The 22,798-nt window shown below is 37.3% G+C and overlaps 1 protein-coding gene across 8 annotated transcripts in view; it reads right to left on the minus strand.

Annotated features, from left to right (window-relative positions):
• Positions 1 to 22,798, minus strand: part of TENM2 (teneurin transmembrane protein 2) — a 2,339,501-nt gene that overhangs the window by 1,580,357 nt on the left and 736,346 nt on the right. The window lies entirely within an intron of this gene.

The raw sequence follows: 22,798 nt of genomic DNA on the forward strand, positions 1-22,798 counted from the left end.
ACATGCAAAATGCACGAAGCATAAATGTCTCTGAACTGAAGGTAGAGGGCAACTGTGTACACTTTTTTGTAAAAATAACATTAGGTGGAGAACCTATTTAACCCCTTAACGACTGCCTTATATTGTTTTTAAGGCTGATGACCTTTCTAGGGCGGCGCTTCAAAATAATATTTCGTTGCTATGGGCTATACAATTTCAGTACTGGGATTGTTGCTAACAGCCTTGGGCACAGGGCACTGATCGGAGATAGATAAAGTTGGTCTCTGATCGTTTAACCCCTTCCCTCATTTATCCCATGCCCTCTGTCAAACACATAAGTTTTGCGGTCGCTATTGACCGCTGCATCTAATGTGTTTGACAGAGGGACTGGACTCCCTTTATCAGCCCATCAGTGCGGGTGTCAAATGCATTTTTATGGCAGACATGTCTAAGAAAGTCCCTTAAGTCTGCTATAAGAATCTGCTTTAGGCCATGCCAGAGGGACAGGCAACAATGCTTTGAAATATTATATACAAAATAATATGGACAAAGAAAAAACTACAATTAAGTTTAATACAGTTTTTTAAAAGCAAATTCCAGCCTCCCCAGAAAAATAAATGAAACATTTTTTCCTTATTTGTTTTAAATAGTTTACCATAAAAAGATCCATATTTGGTATCGCTGCAATTGTAACACCCCATAGAATACATTTAACTTACTATTTTTACTTTGTGCTAAAAAGCCCTCTGATTGGCTGCAGTGGTTACATGTTTGGTGCATGTAAACAACTACCGGGAGTGACGCCGGAGCATCATCGCTGGATCGCCGCAGGCAAGGATATGTAGGTAAGTATTGCTTTTTTGGTTTATTTATTTGATTTCCAGCCCCTACTAGACAAGTTTGGCAAGCTGCACAAGTAAGGTTTAAGAAGTTTATAAATACTAAGGAATTACAAAGTATCTATGTGACTGCAGACCTATAGAAATCATTATATCTTCCCTTGCTAATAAGACAAGAAAACCAGTGGAGCCAAAAGCAAAAGGAACCAAAAAGATATTCACTAGTTTTTTTCTTTGATTAAAGAATCCCCAAAATAACCAGTTTTGGTTGTTTATAAACTTCTTCCATAGAACAATGAGTTTCATATCTTGCACTGATGATAATGCACAAGTCTAAAATAGCAGTAAGCTAGCTGAAATCTGTAAAAAAAAAAAGGCTGTATCTCTGCTATACATTAGTGCATGGGTGGCAAACCACTAGTGCATGGGTGGTCACGTGCAAATAGAACATGAGAATTTTGCAAATTACAGCAGGAGATGCAGCTTGCTCTTCATGAGAGTGTCATTTTATGGATATGCAGAGAAGTGGAGTGTGCACAGCTCTCACCCCGCTAAATGACATCCAGAGCGCAAATGATGAATTTTTGCAAATGGTATTTTACTGCATTTTATCTTGATTTAGTGGCTGTGTGATCTCAGACCTATTAATAACCTTGGCAGTTGAGAGAAAAACTATTGCAAATTTGGGCACACTCCAGAACCACCTCTGCACTAGTGGCACTGGATGCATAAGTGGCCAAAGGGCAAAATGAAATAGTTTGCAAGCTAAGGAAGCTATCCAATGTGAAGACCCCAAAAAATAGAACCTCAGCTCAGCTTCCATGACCCCTGTAAGTATGATTTTGTGTGTCAGGGGTGAAAGATTGATGTTAACTAAAGTCACACTTTAAGGACCCTTCACATGGCACTATTTTGTATTAATATTTGGAATCCAAAACCAGGAGTTTGTCCAAAACACGGAAGTAATACAAATCTTTCAATTACACTTTTTCAGTTTATTTTTCATTCCTAGTTTTAGCATCCATATACTGATGCAAAATACTGACCAGAATACTGATGTGTGAAAGTGGCCTTAGCCTTATGCTTTGTGTTGTGGTGTACATCATTAAGCCCTTGACGCACCAGGGCGTGGCAGTACGTCATGATGAGGGGAATTGAAATATGAAGCTGGCTTACGTGCTGAGCCCGCTCCATATGCTGTGGGTGTCAGCTGTGTATTACAGCTGACACCGCGCACTAACGGCCAGGAACAGATCGCTGTTATGGCAGCCCAGGGTCCCGGATCATTGTCATGACAGTCCGGGGGCCTAATGAAGGCTCCCAGATCTGCTTTCCTTTTTTCTCCTGTTAAGCATACAGTAATACACTACATTAGTATTTCAGTGTATTTAACCAGCGATCTGACAATCGCTGGTACAAATCCCCTAAGGGAACTAATGAAATTGTAAAAAATAATTATATAAAGTTTTCAGTAGTAAATAGTGCCAATAGAAACTACAACTCCTCCCGCAAAAAAATAAATAAGCCTTCACACCACTCTATTGATGGAAAAATAAAAAAGTTATGGCTCTTGGAAGGAAGGGAGTAAAAGACGAAAACAGAAAAACAAAAAATGGCTGTGACTGCAAGGGATTAATTATAAACTAAAACTCCTATTAGGGTATATGGATGTTATGGTGGGGAGTCCCCTGCTCGAGTTCCCTCTAATAACCAAAGCAGAGAGCTACTGCAAACAATAGGCACAATGTAATCCTAAAGATGCAGCAGGAGAAATATGTAGCGCTCTCCAGCTTTCCCTGATAATAACATCTGATAGCTGGGGGTTTCGTCAGTCAAGCGTGCAGTGATCAGCTGATCTCTAGCTGTCCTTCAAGAAGGGGCTGTCCAGTTAGGACAACCACTTTAAGAACATTCTTCATTATTTGGAAGCATGTGTTAATCCAATACCACATGACCAAACATTAACAAGTACATTAAATTATGAGCAAATAAGTAGTCAAATTGGAAAAACCCATCAATTCCGTTTTGGTCATGTTAGTGTCTTAGCTACTTTATGTCCTGCAAACTATATTACATTTTTAACAAATAGCCATGAAATGTAATCTAAGTTCCAGCAATGCTAGTATTTTATATGTAAAATAAATGATTGCATTATTTTCCATTTTACAGTAATAGGTTATACTTACAAATGCTAGTTATGCCATGGATATTGAAACATATCTGTGAAATTGTATGTAACAAGGTTAGAACTTGACAATATGCATAAATGTCACTGGCAATTATGCACTAAGTGCCATTTTCTAGAAGTCATGCAGTCATTTGTGATGCTTAGAGCCAATTGCTCTTTCTCAAGATTTGATGTACAATATATAAGTGGATTTCTGTTATCTGCTTGATACACTGTACACAAGCCTTTGGACTTTGTGCCAAGTAATCCATGCATGATACATGGTATTTGCTTTATGCAGTCGCTTTAACTAAAGACCATGAATTGCATAGATTAAAATATGAAGTGATAAATGACCCCCTGCCACAAGAAACAGGCCGCGTTCTTACCTGCTTCATCCATTTAAAGCAGAAACTATTTTTCATACAACATCAGTGTATTGAAGCTACAATAAAACAAAGTTATAATTTAATTCATTTTAAATTCCATTATGTTTACATCAGTCACATTCATGTTCGGTCTTATTGAGATATTTAACTTAATAAGAATGGCATATCATTGCTCTGTATCTACACTAATTTCAAAGTCACTGCCAACTTTCTCTTCTATTCCCGAATGAAACTTTGTACGTCTTTATACTACCTTCAGAATAATTTATCACATGCTGTAGTAAAGATTTTAAAAAATCATTATTCTTTTGATCTAAAAATTCTTAGATTTCATTTTTAATATAATCTCTTTTGAGAGGCTCTTTCTGAAGGAGTTGCCATGTATGTTTAAGTCCACAGAGACTACCCACAGAAGGGGGAGTAAGACTTTAGGAACTTCAAATAGTTCTTTAAAATTGTTCTAGGGTTTTTATATTTGCAAAAGAACAATTCATTTATGCAAAGGAAATAAAACATTATTAGACACATGGAAGATGTGACTAGAGATTTAAACAACACAGGCTGGAGAAGGCGACGGAGTTAAGAGATTTCATTTATAGGTTTTAAGTGATTTTTGGTATTTTGGAGCCATTTCTGCTGCCTGAGGCAAATATCTTAGAATAACAGAATAGTGATGCAACCAATATTGATTTTGCTACATTGTCAGGCATTTTCTCAGAGCTGCAGATTGTTGCATTTTGATAATAGAAAATAGTTGGAAAAATAAAAAGTAAGGAATAGACCAAGTTATGCAAAATGCAGAATTATTGTAATCAAGACTTTATTCATTCTCAGTGACTGACAATTTAACCACATAGATCTAGCTTGATTTAACATTATTAGGCTAAATAGGTCTATGGGTATAATTCAATCTCATAGTACAAATCTAAACTCTTTGTGTGAACGGTGCATGTAGTCTTCTAGCTTAAGACTCAGCTGCTTTCTTATGCATTCTTCAGCTAATACATGAAAGCATGAGATGAAATAAGATAAGAAAAGAGGGTATAAAAAGTTCAACCGAACAAGGTGATACCGATTAATTAGAAATTATATTCACTTGTAGGTACCAAAGCACTTTAAGAAAAATCAAAAGAAAACCTGGAAGTAAGAAAACATCTTTGTTACTAAGTAATATCATAATATATTTTGATCTTTCAGAAATAAAATGAGTTCTCGTGTAATTCTGCTAATTACAATTTTTCGCCTTCTATATGGAAAAAACACAAAATGCTAATTATATTTTCAAACATTGTCATTATTGTTCATCCTTTAAATAGAGATGTCCTGACAACTATTCATCCCACCAGTGGGCTTCTTTTAATATGTTCATACATCTTCTTTTTTTTTTAACCATCGCTGCAGTCTGTTCATACTGTGCAATGGTGAGGAGCTTCTATCAGATGTTTGTTGTAAATTTGTGTATTCTACTTTGAAAGTTGACACATGTCCATGTGTTTGGGAAATGGCCAGATATCCAGATTATCTAAAAGCCTAAACAGAACATACATTTTGGTTGTTGTTCTGTAGAAGCCAGTGCTGGAATGAATCTGTCAATGCTCAGTTGGGATTGCCTAATTAATGAGAGCCGTGTCTTTTGACACTGTCACAGATAACACCACCTGGCAACATGACCACTCACAAACTAATTATTGCCATAGCTGATCATTTTATCTACATAATCTTTTTTAAGGCTCATTAATAAGAATCTTTTTATACATTTATTAAAAAATAAATCTACTGTAAAAAAAAAAGCATATATACAAAAAGAGCCAGACAAAGATGTGAAACATATTATTTTTCTGTTGTGTTGTTTCTGCTCTGAGAAAGCTTTACTTATTCTTAGATTTTTTTTAAAATTAAGTTTAGTGGACTATGGAAACATATCATTGGTCTAATCCCTTCCACACAGAGAACATATGAGGGGCATACTCAAAATTATAAGAGTGTGAAAGCCTATGCTATGTGGGGTTTGGGGAAATTAATGTTACTTATCAAAGGAGGAATATGGGTCCTTTTACACCAGCCAATTTGGGCCATAAAAACTAGACAGCTTGTTGAACAGTGCTCGTTTGCTCCTCTTACAAGGAGCTATGTTCAGTAATGTATGAGTACGAGGGATTGTTACTATGGTCGCTCGTCCCATGAATTATCATCATGTCAGCAGCACATCTCCCTGTTTACACTGGGAGATGTACTGCCGACAACGATAATATTTTCTGCTGCATAAACGATATAATCAGCCGATAAATTGGTCGTTCATCGGCTAATCGTTGCTAATCGTTGCCCTGTTTACGATGGCATATTATAACAGTTCAACTATTTCTTTTAAAATATAAGCATTAAATGATCGATATAGCCCTGGTTTAAAAGAGGGATTTATATTTATAGACTCCCAAGCTTTGCATTATTTTATGTGGTGATACCTCAGTCTATACCTGTAAATGTAAATAACATATCAGCTGTTACTATGACTATGTGCTATTATATGTACCTGTTTTCCTAGAACAGTTTGAACCAAAATAAATAAAAAAAACAAAATCTTTGAATGCAGCTGCTATTTATTACTGAGATGTTGTGCTCAGGACATAACTTCTGCAGACTGTATATTTGAAAGATATTTTTTCTATAGTGGTATCTGCTTCTGTGATTGTGAATTAAAGTAGATATACTTAAAAATATATAAATAAATCTCTTGGAATGTGACATTAAATTTCCAATTTTACAAGCAAAGAACTGTATAAATAAAGAGAAGTCAAGAAAGAGTGATATACATAGATTGGGTTAGTACCACTATAGGTTCCTGCATTACATTAAAGGGGCTTCTCTAATCACCAATCACATGTAATCGTTCGGTGAAGCTCTAAGAGACTTCTCATTTAAAAGAGGAAATATAGTGTTAAAAAGACATTTAAATTATCTAAGTGTGATCAACATTGCCCTATTAGTTTTCAGTGGAAGCAATGGAGGTGGGAGGGGGTTTCTACTGCAGCAATCCACCTCCTTGTCTAAGCAGACTAATCCTAGCCCCTTTACTAACACCTGTTTTCTACATAATATTACTATGTAGGTGGGAACATTTTAATGAACAAGCCGTAATCAGATGGTGTACATTTTTATAATGCTCTTCTCACAGAAAAAAAAGCTAGGCAACATTTGTGAAGGCACAATGTGAAGTCTCCAGGCAGGGTCCTACAGGGAGAGCGAGTTCAGTTGAATGGAATAAGGGCAACTGGGTTATCTGGTTTGCAAAAATGTTCAGTAATTTTGAGCTCTCACATTAAAAGTATTAGTTTGAGGCTCTGAATATTTCCTTGCAAACCTCAGGCTTTAATGTTGTTAAGTATATAAGAATTGTCCAGGGTTGTGGATAAGAAGTTGCTAAAATATGATAGCAACTTGGCAAAGTAACACATATAGTACCACAATAGTTTAAATATCACCGTGGTTGTCGTAAATTCCTGTATTTAGAAAATAATCAGCATAAAATTATGAATTTACAAAAGACATTACGTTAAACGGTGGAATTTCATAATTTGGAGAGCATATGGAGCTGAGTATTAGGTTGGGCTGGAAGTGAAGAATAAGAGAACATTGTCAAGGGAAAAGGCAGATTTTCTGATTTTTCTAAACTTCGTAATTTAGAAAGACCCTAAATGGTAGCGTGAATATGTATTATTTTTCATTCCTTTTATTATGATACATCGGTTTGACAGATTATGCAGTATTACTAAGGAATAGTTTACTACAATGAATTTACACATCTACATAATCTACATACGACCATTTTGGCTACAAAACATTATAAGGGCACGTTCAGACGTGGCAGAATTTTTCCGCTGCAAATGTTGGTGCAGATTTGGGGCAATTACGCAACGAATCAGCACCAACATTTGCATATTTGACAGGTAATTCAGAAAACACAGCAGACTTGCTAAAGATTTCAGTTTTTGCATTGCAAAGGCTGAAATCCAGAGTGAAATTCTGCTTCTTCTCCGCAACGGACAGTGCATGCTGCGGACTGAAAATTCCGCACCGCAGTCTATGATCCGCAGCGGAGTTTTCCGCGACGTCTGAACTAACTTGCCTAAAAATGTATTGAAACAAATGTAGAAAACGACCACTGGAGAATTCCACAGCGGACTGTCCTCAGTGGAATTCCACAGCAATTTTGCCACGTATGAATGTGCCCTAAAGTAAATTTAGTGGTCAAACCAGGAGTTCAAGAAGTTATTGTGATATAAGTAGAGAATCTCATAAGTAGTAAAACAAAATACTACATGTTCTCACACACACACTTTATGGATACTTACTTATACTTTTTAATTGTAACTACTACCACGTTAATGTTTCACTTAGTAGTATCGTTTTGCCATATTATTTTTCTACCGCCATGAAATATGGAGTTTGCTAGAAGATATATATTGTAAACTGTAGAAACACATAATTACAGGCACTAATGTGTAATTACAATAATTATACTACAATTATAATATTATTCTGGGCACTTAAAATATAGCATTCCTGAATTGATGTTAGTTTCTACTTAAAAAGAAAAAGTGTCACTGCGTATTAAAGTAAAAATATTGTTTTAATGTATTTCCTTTGAACAGAATGATTTATATTGCATTGTTCAAGTTCATTTTCATGTGCTAGCATGGAAATTGCTTGTTTATTGGCATTAGAGCCTGACGTTCTCTATATACTGCTCATTTTAACAATTATGGTGCTAAGTTGTTGTGCTTTAAGCCCCTTTAACCCCTTAATGACCAGCCTATTTTAGAACTTAATGAACAAGCCATTTTTTATGTTTTTCCATCGTCTCATTCAAAGAGCTATAACTTTTTTATTTTTGCATCGACATAGCTGTATAAGGTCTTATGTTTTGCAGGACAAGGTGTTATTTTTAATAGCACCATTTTGGGGTTCATGGAATTTATTGATTAACTTTTATTAACTTTTTTTGGGGGGAATAGAAAAAAACCCAGCAATTTCACCACACTTTGTTGCGTCCTAAATTTACCCCGTTTACCATGTGGTATAAATAACACAATGACTTTATTCAGCAGGTTGTTACGATTGCAACAACACTAAATTTGTATAGATTTTATATGTTTTACTACTTTTACACAGTAAAAAACTTTTTTTCAAAATTATTTGTTTTTGTGTCTCCATATTTGAAGAGCCATAACTTTTTTAATTTTTTTGCCGATGCAATTGTATGAGGGCTTTTGTTTTGCGGGACGGCTTGTTGTTTTTATCATTACCATTTTGGAGTAGATGCAAAATTTTGATCACTTTTTACCACATTTTTTTTAAGGCTGGATTCAAAGAAAACAGCAATTTTTGAATGTTTTTTTATTGTATTTTTTACGACATTCACTGTGCGGGTTAAATGTTGTAATAAGTTTATATCTGGGGTCGTTATGGAAGCGGAGATACCAAATATGTGTAACTTATTTACTTTATTTTGTTTTTTAATAATAAAGCAGTTTGTAAGGGGGAAAAGTGTGTTTTTCATTTTTTTTTTCACTTTTTATTAAACTTTTTTTTAACTTTTTTACTAGGTCCGCTAGGGGACTTCACTATGCGATTATACGATCACATTTATAATACACTGCAATACTTCTGTATTGCAGTGTATTATGCCTGTCCGTGTAAAACAGACAGGCATCTGCTAGGACATGCCAGAGGCATGATTTAGCAGGCATACACTACAGGCAAACCTGGGGGCCTTTATTAGGCCCCCGGCTGCCATCGGAGACACAGACACTCGGCGATCTTATCGCCGGGTGTCAGTGGGATGAGAGGGAGCGCCTTCCCTCTCTCCAAAACCACTCAGATGCGGCGCTCGCTATTGAGTGCCGCATTTGAGGGGTTAAACGGGTGAGATCAATACTAATATCGATCTCACCCGGTCAAGCAGGGATGCCCCAAGCCCTCATCTACCTCTGGTAGCTGAGAGGAAGGAGATTTAATGGCTTCCTGATCTGTTTATTTATTCTGATGCAGTGACATAAAAAGGCTTATGCATCAGAATAAAACCCATTAGTGGCCGCCGTAAAAACACTATGGGGCGGTCACTAACCGGTTAAACACATTACATACTCTTACTTCTTGTGATCATGTGACTGGTCACATGATCATCGGGCATGTATTATTGTGTTGGAATCCTACTAGACCCAGATCAGCTCACTGTGACAAATATTAGAGTAAAGGAACAATATTCCCCCCTAGTAACTGGGGCTGCTATGACAGCTGCAGCACAAACAGAAGCATAATGTCCAATAAATACATTTTCTGACTTTCTGGGTAAATGACCAAATAAAAAAAGCACTTTTTTTTTTTTTGGTGCTTTAATATACTATGGATACCACAATTCTGAATACATTCGCTCTGGCCTTTGTAAAATGAGCACTTAGCCTGCCTAGCTTCTTCTCTAGTGTACTCCCAGTCAGTACACACGAACGTAATGCTAGATAGTCAAAATCTCGTTTTACAGCCTCATGTGGGAATGTTTAGTGAGAGAATTACTTCTGGCCAGATCTGCTGTGTTAAAGAAATACACTCTTCTATGTGAAAATAGAAAGGTTTCCTAATAATCTGAGTTCTTACAAGCAAAACAGCAGAAAACTCATCTTTAACTAAAAATCCCAATCTGACTGAGCTGAAGCTCCAAAAGGGAAGACATATTAGTAAATGTGGGACTAATTTATAAACCTACACCTCATGCATTACTGCATTTTATTGTGCCGTTACCTGTGCTGACCTTTCCACAGTTTTCCCTCCTTGCATGCACTTTATATTTAAAAACATAAAATTTACTTACCGACTTAAAGACTGTCACCAGTTTTGCTAAAAAATGATCGTTTTTCAAAATAAAAACCACTGTTGTCATCTACATTACAGCGCCTATCAGATTAGGTAGGCGATAGAGCACTTATATACTGGTGACAGAGCCTCTTTAATGCGACATATTTTTTTTGTATTACAACTAAATCATATATTTTTTTTTATCTCCAGGCATTAGTAATTGTTTAATTTGACTGCTCCTGGCCAAAATCCTATAACTTAGTACCCCAACCATTAGACTGACATTTTTAAGGAACACCCCAATAAAAATTCATACACTGTATTATGCCTAGAGCCGGACCTGTCGTGTACTGGCCATGCAGACTCTGCACTACACATAACACAGTGTATCCAGGAACAATCGAGATCTAGGAGCTGCACTGTAGCATAAAGTTGTGGGTGCTATCCTCAGAGGAATCTTGACAAAAGACCTCAAGCAAAGATCAAACCACAATCTAAAAGAAGAGGCAGCACTCCAAAAGTATAGAAAAATCCAAAATGTATTCACCCAACATACAGGCAACGTGTCACCTTCCCATTGAAGGCATTTTCAAGGCTTGAACATGCCTTCAATGGGAAGGTGAAACGTTGCCTGTATGTTGGGTGAATACATTTTGGATTTTTCTATACCTTTGGAGTGCTGCCTCTTCTTATGGATTGTGGTTTAACACAGTGTATCAGTTTCTCTTGGAGTGTCTCTTTAGTATGTTAGCTTTCATACATTATGTTTTCACTGGTGAAAATGACAGACCTACCAGTATGCATGAAAAATGTTCCATACTGGGTAAGCAAACAGCAAACATACATAAGGCTGGTATGGAACTCCTCCTAAGTGTAACATTCGGGATTCGTCCTTATATAACGTGTGCTTAACCTCAGAGACATTTACATGAGAATTCCCTATCGGCTTAAAATATTGATCTCACACGATCCAATGTTTAAAAACTTAATTACTGAAGAGAGAAACTAACTGGGAGAAGCAGTGGGAAAAGCAGTGAATACATCAATCGGTCTGCAAAGAGCCTTGTTAAGTCATATTCACTGATGACATTTTGGGAAATCAATCAAGGTTATATCATACAAGTTACAGTTTCATCTTTAAAAACAGTTGTGTGTATCAATGTAACAGATCATTAATCTTTCCAATGCAATCTTAAGTACCCAATTCCACTGTGTCAATATTTTCAGTAACCAAAAAAATGTATGTTAAACCTAAATGTCTCATATCAAGGGATTATCAGAAGGTTACTCAATGTTAGCGAGAAAGGAATCGCCTCACATATTATAAAGAGAGCCTTTGTTAATATAATATTCTCACCTCATACATATTAAAATGTTTGCGTGAAGCCAGTAAAACAAGAAAAGCAGTGTCAATTAACCCCTTCGGTACATTCCAGCCATGTATTGTATGGTTTTATAGTCTGCCAGAAAGAATAGGTTTCAAAACTGTTCTTAATATTGATTATAGCCTTTTAATGTCTGTCTACAATGACTGCAGCAAATTGCACAATTTCGGCTGGGGTTAGAGAATGGAGAAAATCTTTTATGGTGTACCATACATACCATACTGAAAAGCCATAAAAATCATTTTTTTATTCATATTTGTAAAACCTACATTGCACAGGAAAGATTATTTTGATTCAAGTATGGATTGCTGTTAGTTCCTCTTCAAGAGAAGCATACCTAAAAGGTTATTGATTTGGCTCTGAAGGACACAGTGTTTATTATGTAGGAAGCCGTAGCCGGGTACAAGCGTAAGAAATTAATGATAGCTTTGTAAGCGTCCATGCTGTGGTGTTGAACTAGTGGGGCAACTGTCAATCTATATGATAATACATCCCAACACTTCATAAAATCAGCCATGTGAAAAAACATTGATTTTCCGGAGATAAACAGAAATCTGTCAGCTAGAAAGAGCAGGAACTTTACTAAAGTTAACACCTCTGCCTGTCTAATAGACATATTATATTTGTTAAAAGACGTCCGTCAGGTGGCTTCATTTTCATAAATGGCGCAGTGACACGAGTTCGAGGATGTCTGACAAGCATATCTGTTATACATCTGTCTTTCTGAGACTTTTCAGTTGTGGCCTAAGCTCACACTTGTTTGCACCTTACAGTTGTGTAATTATGTTGATGCGCTTCTCAGCGGACGCGTTTCAGCTTTTAATTCCGATGTTTAGCAGCGAGTGACAGGCAAGCAATGTAGTAAGAAGTAATGTCACCAGTATAAATCAATGGTTGCTAATAAGTTCCTATAAACTGGGTGGGTCCAGACAGTCCTTCACTGTAGAACGTATGAGTAGTGTAAAGGTTACAGAAGCAATAACTTCACTCATTACCACGTGAAGGCAGCTGAACAGAGAAAGGGAAATTAATTTGTGACTTATTCTGGTTCCCAGTAGACAGGTGTCCAACATAGCAAACTATCACAATTGGCATTTGCAGCTGACAATTCACAAAAGGGTCTTGGGACTCAATGGCATGAAAACTTCATTACACTAAGTTGTTCTTGTTCCTACTTGGAAATGTTAAGTGGATAGAAAAGGATTCTAGCATGTCCACTTGTGTTCTGGCGCATTTCTCTAAAATCATTGAGATTGCTATGCAATTTCATGGACATTTTCATACATTTAAAAGCTCGGCTTCATTTCTATGGGTTCATGTTCATGACATTTGAGATTTAAAATGAAGCTAGTTTAGCAATAGATTTAAATATGATTTTCTATACCTATCGCCATGGAGACAACCTTTGTGTGGCTCGGATCACAGTAATGCTTAGGAATGCATGCTGGTGCAATTCATGGCTAAATATAATGTACTAAATTATAATGAAATATGCAAGGACATGTACAAAGCATCTGACATAATTAAGGAGAGGGACATACTTTACACAATTATCTATATATCTATCTTCACATATATACGGAATTTTCTAAAACCACTCACATACCAAAACTTTAAGGATAAATTTAGTATGATTCAAAGTAATTCGAGTGAGTCATACTTTAAATCTGGCATGATCCAGTATTCAAGTATGTATTTGGTTATAAGAGGCTAGCAGATGCATGCCCTCTATGTAAATCAAGTGACCCACTGTGTGGATTAGCCGAGCAGGATCCCATAGTCACATAGTCACATCTAGGGCATTTTAATATATATGGTGCTGTAGATGTAGCCATGTGGTTCTGCTTGGCCAATCAGCCAAGTTGAACACTCAGTTTCAATAGAGGGCATTCTCTCTTCCGAATTCACAAGAGAAACTTTGGTGTTCACAAGAGCCTTCCCTTAAAGAGGCTCTGTCACCAGATTTTGCAACCCCTATCTCCTATTGCAGCAGATCGGCGCGGCAATGTAGATAAGAGTAACGTTGTTTTTTTTTAAAAAACGAGCATTTTTAGCCAAGTTATAACCATTTTTATATTTATGTAAATGAGGCTTTCTAAAGTACAACTGGGCGTATTTAAAGTAAAAGTACAACTGGGCGTGTATTGTGTGTGTTACATCTGGCCGTTTTTACTTCTTTTACTAGCTGGGCGTTGTGTATAGAAGTATCATCCACTTCTCTTCACAACGCCCAGCTTCTGGCAGTGCACAGACACAGCGTGTTCTCGAGAGATCACGCTGTGACATCACTCACTTCCTGCCCCAGGTCCTGCATCGTGTCGGACGAGCGAGGACACATCGGCACCAGAGGCTATAGTTGATTCTGCAGCAGCATCAGCGTTTGCAGGTAAGTAGCTACATCGACTTACCTGCAAATGCCGATGCTGCTGCAGAATCAACTGTAGCCTCTGGTGCCGATGTGTCCTCGCTGGTCCGACACGATGCAGGACCTGGGGCAGGAAGTGAGTGACGTCACAGCGTGATCTCTCGAGAACACGCTGTGTGTCTGCACTGCCAGAAGCTGGGCGTTGTGAAGAGAAGTGGATGATACTTCTATACACAACGCCCAGCTAGTAAAAGAAGTAAAAACGGCCAGATGTAACGAACACAATACACGACCTGTTGTACTTTTACTTTAAACACGCCCAGTTGTACTTTAGAAAGCCTCATTTACATAAATATAAAAATGGTCATAACTTGGCCAAAAATGCTCGTTTTTAAAAAAAACAAAACTTTACTCTTATCTACATTGCAGCGTGATCTCTCGAGAACACGCTGTGTGTCTGCACTGCCAGAAGCTGGGCGTTGTGAAGAGAAGTGGATGATACTTCTATACACAACGCCCAGCTAGTAAAAGAAGTAAAAATGTAACGAACACAATACACGCCCAGTTGTACTTTTACTTTAAACACGCCCAGTTGTACTTTAGAAAGCCTCATTTACATAAATATAAAAATGGTCATAACTTGGCCAAAAATGCTCGTATTTAAAACAAAAACAAAACGTTACTCTTATCTACATTGCAGCGCCGATCTGCTGCAATAGGAGATAGGGGTTGCAAAATCTGGTGACAGAGCCTCTTTAAGGCATCATGCCCACTTCCGTTTTTTCCTTCAGGGTGCTAGCCATTTTTTTTGACGGCTAGCACCCTGACCCATTCATTTTAATGGGGCTATGCACACTTCAGTTTTTTTTCACGGTCCATTGTTCTGTTCCGACAAAAGTAGAGCATGTCCTACTTTTGTCCGAGATTCCGTGACCGTGTGGCCCATACAAGTCAATGGGTCCGTCAAAAAAACTGAAGGCACACGAAAGGCATCCGTGTGCCGTCCTTGTGTGATGGAGCCGTTGCCTAGCAACGGCCGGGCAGGCAGAGGCAAACATAGAGACAGATATTGCACTGCACTAATCGGCAGCCCCTTCTCTCTATCCAGCACTGATAAAGAGAAGAGGCTTCTGATCAGTGCTGGAACGCAGTGATAGAAAGAAAAATAAGTTCATATGTACCCCGGCCATTGTTTTGGTGACGCGTCCCTCTTTTGACATCCAGTTCGACCTCCCTGGATGACGCAGTAGTCCATGTGACCGCTGCAGCCTGTGATTGGCTGCAGCAGTCACATTGTCTGAAACGTCATCTCAGGAGGCCGGACTGGAGGAAGAAGCAGGGAGTTCTGGGTAAGTAGTAACTTTTTTTTGTTGCAGGTTTTTAAATGAAACATTAGTAATCTATATTGTGAGTGCCGCACATGGTACTCACTGTCCAGCGGTAGTCTCTGTCCAGGCTACTGAAAGAGGGGCTGCACTGATCGGCAGTAACTCTTTCAGCACCTTGGACAGTGACTACCGCTGGACAGTGAATACTATGTGCGGCACTCACAATATCGTGTACATAGTGTGAATGGGAATAGTTTCCTATCGGAAACTGAAACACTGATCCAATCACGGAAACACGGAAAATAGCCGTGAAAACGGTGATGGAAGTGTGCATGAGGCCTAGGTTACCTGGAAAGCAGATGAATGTATAAAGTGTAACTCCATTTATGACTTGGTCCATGTTTCCTTTTAAAGTGACATCAAGAGACACAGGCAACCATACAACGCCCAAAGACTCTCCTACAAAGAAGCATTGCAGGAGGCTTCTGGTATTGTACAGTTGCTTATTCCGCTCTGACGGATTCATCTCATGCAGTCACTTTTAAATGTCTGTCAGGAGGTGCGGCCTCAATCATAAGTAGACCTAAACTTTAACCATACAGTCTGTAATCACATGACATCATTTAAATAATCTTAAACCTATCTATTGTATTTGGATCAATATTGCTTTCACATTACAATCTGGGGAATGGGAAATTTTTATGCAATCCAGACCTATTAAATTCTATTTAATTGTGCTTTTGTGTAACACACAGTGGAATTCAAGATTATTTATGTGAATCATTATAAGTTACAAAATGTTATCCCCCTTACATTACGCATCACAATTATTAAGGTACAATTGTTTTTTAAACTCATATTTCCCCAGGAAAAGTATATTGAACAGTCCTGTCAAGATTATTTTCTGATTTTCTTCATGTCACAATTAAATAGCATATCGAAATAACATTTATGCAATAACTAGCAATGCCAGGGGAAATAACTACAGGGGGAACAGTTGATCACATCATTCACTAGCAGAAAGTGTTAGTATTTCAAGCTTTGAGCTTTCAAGTGATTGCTGTTTTAGGAAGAGATTAACTATAGAAGATGCTAAATGTGAATAGGCAGAAAGTGAGAAAATTAAAACTGTAAAACTCCAGACTACAGTAATTGAGTAAGTAGAAAGCCTATTGTATTTTATATCAAAGTTCATTCAAATCCGGGAAAGCCAGGAAAAATACACCCAGCTAGCTAACGGTAATGATATTATTTGCTGATATTAACACTCTGTCAGGAATGCTAACTGGAACCATTTTTTCAGGATATATACCTGATTCCTAATAGAATGCATCCACTAGCAGCAGAGAGTTTATAAGAAAAGTAACAGGCAAAATAATCATGAGATCTTACTGTAATATAAATTATGTAGCTAGTTGTATTAGGCTTCATTCACATTATGTTGTATCTCTCCATATGCCTCTACACTGGCATAGGACATTATTGGGGCCTAAAAATTAGTTTATCTTTAAAAATGTCAATCTCCATTGAATCTCCAACATGCAAATAACTATAATTTGCTGCAAAACTCAAGCATGGTCAATCAATTTTGCTAGCTCCTAAAAGACAATTTTTTTTATTTTTCTGAGAGGCTTTGGACAGAAGAAGAACAGCATGCTATGCTTTTGATATGTACAAAATCCAAAAAATCTTTAAAAGGTCAAAAATGTGGAAAATAAACCCTTATTCAAGACCATTGTCTTCTATAGATGTTCTCCCTTTCTTCTGGTCCTATCTGAGCTTGCTAGGTGTCATCAGAATGAGTTTGGTCATCTTACTAATAGACCATGCCATCATAGCTTACCAATCTAGATCTCCATGGTCTTGTAGAAACCATCATGGTGACCCATGTCAAGTGTTGGTAGAAAGTATTGTTAAGACGCTACCATTTGCTCTACCCTCTGCATACTGTAGGAAAAGATGGCTTCCAGTTCCTAATGTGGACAGTAAAGTATTTTTCTTCAACATTTTATTATTCTTTAATACAATATATCATTATACTGAAATAATGCCATTGATTAACTCATACAGAGAAAAGGAAGAAAAGAGAATTAAATAAAGAATACGTGTATTTTCCAATCTAACCCCCATCTCCTTCATGCCTTCTAAGAAGGTACTATTTTGAGATTGCTCAGCTTCGACTTTTCTTGAATCACTAAAGATTTAAGGGTATTTTATAAAATTTCAGTAACTCAGATTTGCTTGCTATACTTAGGCCGGATTCACACGAGCGTGTCCGGCCCGTGATATACGGTCCATATGTTGGCCGCATTTCCCTGACTGAACACACTGCAGGTGTCCTGGCTCCTAGCATCATAGTTATCTATGAGGCTAGGAGTCCCTGCCTCGCTGCAGGATAACTGTCCCGTACTGTAATTATGTTTTCAGCACAGGACAGTAGTTCCGCGGGGAGGCAGAGACACCTAGCGTCATACATAACTATGATGAACAGAAGTATTCGGCACACAATGCTGTAGTTTGAAGAAAATTTGTTTTTTATTATTGAAAATAATGGCAATAGCTTAGTGCGACGTTTCGATGGTTAAATGACCTTCATCAGGCACTGAGCCGTGCTTGCGATCTGAACCACTACATACATAAATATGATGCTAGGAGCCCAGCTCCCTGCAGTGTGTTTGGTCTGGGAAATGTGGCCGAAATGCGGATCATATATCATGGACCGAACACGCTTGTGTAAATCCGGCCTTAGTCACATAATAATATATTAACATAGCAAGGTTGAAAAAAGATGTACGTCCATCTAGTTCAATCTATTCTCCTGAAATGTTGATTCAGTGGAAGGCAAAAACCCCAGGAGGCAGAAGTCAATTTTCCTAATCTTCTTATCTTCCTGACTCCAAGTATTGCAATCAGAATAAATACCTGGATCAACGTCCCATCGACAGTAATCTAGTTCCAATAACTTGTAATATCATTACACTCAAGAAAGCCATTTAGGCCCCTTTTCAACTCTTTCAATGAAATCATGACAACTTACTCTGGCAGAAAGTCCCATAGTCGAATTGCTCGTACGGCTTTTATGTTAGTGTTGAATTATTATTATATATGCGGGATGCAACCTTGTTATAGTTACAGTCCTGGCTGTAAAGATCATTAGACATATCTCTGCACTGAGCTTTCCTATATTTATACATAATTATTGTGTTCATTTGATATTTTTTCTAGGTACTGCAGTACACCCATTTAATCTATTGCTTTGGTTGCCCACCTGTGAATTCCGCTTAAGCTCTGTTATGTATCGTGCTAGTACTATATTCTCTTCATGAGCATTGCTTCCATGACCTTATTTGCCTTGTTAGCAGCTGCTTGACACTGTTTGCTACCGTTAAGTTTACTGACGAATAATATCAATAAATATGAATTAATATATTAATATAAATATAAGTCCTTTTCTATGTCAGTTTTACCTAGTGTTATCCCATTAAGTATGTAATGGTGGCATAAATTTTCCATTCCAAGTGTATAACTTTACATTTGTCTGTGTTAAACCTTCTCTGCCCACGCCTCCAACTTATACACATTCACTTGTAACATAATACTGTCCTCTTTGTGTCAATAATTTTACATTGTCTATTATCATCTGTAAAAAAAAAAAGTATATTTTACTGTGCAACCTCTCTTCAATGTCACTTACCGTTCACAGTATTCAGCGAGTTATTCCCTCCCACTTCAGTGATGTTGAGAACATAGGCGCTATTCTTTCAATCAAGAAGCATTTTGGATTTTTATGCTTAACGAAGAGTTGCCATATGGTCTCAAACAGAGGCATGGACTTATCCTACATTATTAACCCCCTTATTAACCTTTTATAATTTGTTCTACTTTTTATTATATTATATTTTCTAGCACTGTACTTATTTCCCTCAGACCTTAGGGGTGTTTGCCATCTGGACCAGGTTATTTGGGTATTTTAGTGTTTTTAAGGTAACTGCAATTCTTCCTGGGTTGGACAGCTGACATTTCTTTTATTTTACACTTCCGCATAACACCTAACATTTAATTTTCCTCTGTGGATATAGTAGAGAAAAAATGTTTAATAAGTCACCTCTCACAATTTCTCCCTGATTTACTTTTTAAAAGGACAATACTTTCACTTTTAACTTTTTTACGAATTATATAATCAAAGAATAATTTTAGGGTTACTCTCTTTGGCAATAAGTCTCTGTCTGATTTAAAAAAATATATATTTTATTGGCAAAAGACAATCAATAAATATACAGGGTGGGCCATTTATATGGATACACCTAAATAAAATGGGAATGGTTGGTGATATTAACTTCCTGTTTGTGGCACATTAGTATATGGGAGGGGGGAAACTTTTCAAACTGGGTGTTGACCATGGTGGCCATTTTGAAGTCGGCCATTTTGTATCCAACTTTAGTTTTTTCAATGGGAAGAGGGTCATGTGACACATAAAACTTATCGAGAATTTCACAAGAAAAACAATGGTGTGCTTGGTTTTAACGTTACTTTATTCTTTCATGAGGTTTTTACAAGCTTCTCTTTGTTTACAGCCATTGACATGTCGCAGAGGTTAACACGTGAGGCGCGGATAGCAATTGTGTTGATGTCTGGTGAACGCAGTACCCGGGTCATTGCAGCATATTTCAATGCAAGACACCCTACGAGACCACCCATCTCCCATGCTACAGTTTGCAAACTGCTTGCCAAGTGTCGTGAAACTGGTTCAGTGTTGGATTTGCCCAAATGTGGATGCATGAAAACACTTCACTAATGAAGAAACATCAGTGGCTGTCCTAGCTTCATTCAGCAAGAGCCCACAGCGTAGCACTCGCCGCATGTCACTGGAGAGTGGCATCAGTCGAACATCCCCTCGGCGGATATTAGCTACTCACAAATGGCACCCTTACAAACTCCAGCTGCTGCAGCATCTCAACGAGGATGACCCAGATCGGCGCACTGAATTTTCAGAATGGGCAATACAAAAATTGGAACAGGACCCTCAGTTTACACAGAACATTTTGTTCAGTGATGAGGCAAACTTTTATGTGAATGGTGAAGTTAACAAACTTGGTCTGACACTAACCCACATTGGATAGATCCCTCCAAGACTGTTGGAACACAAAAATTGATGGTATGGTGTGGTATATGGGGTACAAAGATAGTGGGGCCATTCTTCATCAATGGAAACCTCAAGGCCAAGGGATATCTGAAATTGCTACATGATGATGTGTTTTCCTCTTTATGCACTGAAGCTGGCACGTTCCCTGAGTTTTTCCAGCAAGATGGTGCACCACCACATTATGGGTGTCAGGTCCGAGCATTCCTAGATGAACAGTTTCCTGGAAAGTGGATTGGTCGTCGTGGGCCAGTTGAATGGCCCCCTAGGTCTCCCGATCTGACCACCTTAGACTTTTATCTTTGGGGTCATCTGAAGGCAATTGTCTATGCTGTGAAGATACGAGATGTGCAGCAACTGAAACTACGGATACTGGAAGCCTGTGCTAGCATTTCTTCTGCGGTGTTGCTATCAGTGTGTGAATAGTGGGAGAAGAGGGTTGCATTGACAATCCAACACAATAGGCAGCACTTTGAACACATTTTATAAGTGGTCAGAAACTTGTAAATAACTCATGAAAGAATAAAGTAACGTTAAAACCAAGCACACCATTATTTTTCTTGTGAAATTCCCGATAAGTTTGATGTGTCCCATGACCCTCTTCCCATTGAAAAAACTAAAGTTGGATACAAAATGGCCAACTTCAAAATGGCCACCATGGTCAACACCCAGCTTGAAAATTTTCCCCCCTCCCATATACTAATGTGCCACAAACAGGAAGTTAATATCACCAACCATTCCCATTTTATTTAGGTGTATCCATATAAATGGCCCACCCTGTAGAATCCATAAGGCTGACATTAACTGATTATAAGTAAAAGGATTTAAGTCTAATTTCTGACTTATCAGGGGGAAAGGGATTGGAGTCCCTAAAAAAGAATCATAAATATCTCTAAACAATCTTTTTAAATTTGATGTATTATGGGTTCCTAACGGTATGTATTTGGGAAAATGAATTACAAATTTACATTGTACGGAAAGTGTTTTCCAAGGGGATAAAATATCCTTGAATATTACCATTGATTGTATACCCAACGATCTTTCAGTTTGGAGGGCAAAAAAAATCTAGTAAGGGAATTCTACCCAATAAAGCCTGCTCCATTTCTAAATTGAATGCAGGCCGCATTGTAACGCAGAAAATCTGGTAACCCTTATCCTACTTATTTTTTTGCTCTATTTACAGTATATTATACAGTTTTTCTTATCCGTTCCTCTGCAAGGAAATTTAGATACAGCCTTAATACCTAAAATATCATACAGAAATAACGATAGCTACATTGCATACAGTTTTTGAGCAAGAATAATCATCTTTACATGATGGCAGTAAGAGGAGGATGACGGTTCGGGACCCCCTTATGTTATATATAGTTGGTGCGCAGAGACATTGCTAATAGCATCTGAAATTCTGTGCATTTCTTATTAATAGTAAATTAATGATATCTTCTAGTTATAGTTGGCAATCATGTCAGTAGCAGAATTGAGATTTTCTGCATCTCAGCAGATGGTGATCACCAGCAGTGCACTAAGACTCATTATGGGGATCAATTTTCCTCCCCAGAATTGTTGCGCTACAACTATTTGTTCAGTCTTCACAATAAATAGAAATGAAAGAGAAACAAGACAAACTGTAAGATTATAAATTCTTGCCAAAAGGGTTCTCATTCCCTCCTGCATCTGTGTCTTGTAGGTTTACTTTTGTTAAGTCTTTTATGTAAAACCATAGCATATGGCCACACAAAATAAATAGATGTTAAAAGAGCAAATTTCATAAAACACAAAATTGGTTACACTTACTTCGTAATGAATTAATAAATGTACAAGAAAAATATTTTCCAAATTTAAAAAAATTTAAATGCATTTTTCAATAACACTTCTAATTTTAAATGAGAAAAACTTTAATACAATATTTTTAGGAAAAAGTTATTGCCTAATTACTACTGTGTATAATTAAATTCTCTAAAAAGACTAGATAGTTAAGTATAAAAAAAATATGGCTGTATTCTCATAATATTTTTTAACAAAAAAAAAAAGGTTCTTTTCTTTTGGGTTATTGGTAAGGAGCGAACATGCTTTAACGTACCAGGCAGTAATAAATTCTCCTTAGTTGTATTTTATTTCAATTAGTTTGGGCTCATCTGTGTTCTCCATTTGCGCAATAAAAAAATCTAAATGCTTTTTCACAGGTACATTAACTTTTTACATATAAAACCAACACGTTTAATAAATAATATCTTATACTCAAGTGTTTTATTGGAAAGTTAATCAGGTTTGTAATAGCGTATTGTCTAAGATGCTGTAAGTGAGGGGATAATTAATTATTTTAAAAAGCATTATTCATTTTTATCTTAGTTTGCACT

This window comes from Rhinoderma darwinii, chromosome 3 (genome assembly GCF_050947455.1).
Source record: "Rhinoderma darwinii isolate aRhiDar2 chromosome 3, aRhiDar2.hap1, whole genome shotgun sequence".
Lineage (NCBI taxonomy): Eukaryota > Metazoa > Chordata > Amphibia > Anura > Rhinodermatidae > Rhinoderma > Rhinoderma darwinii.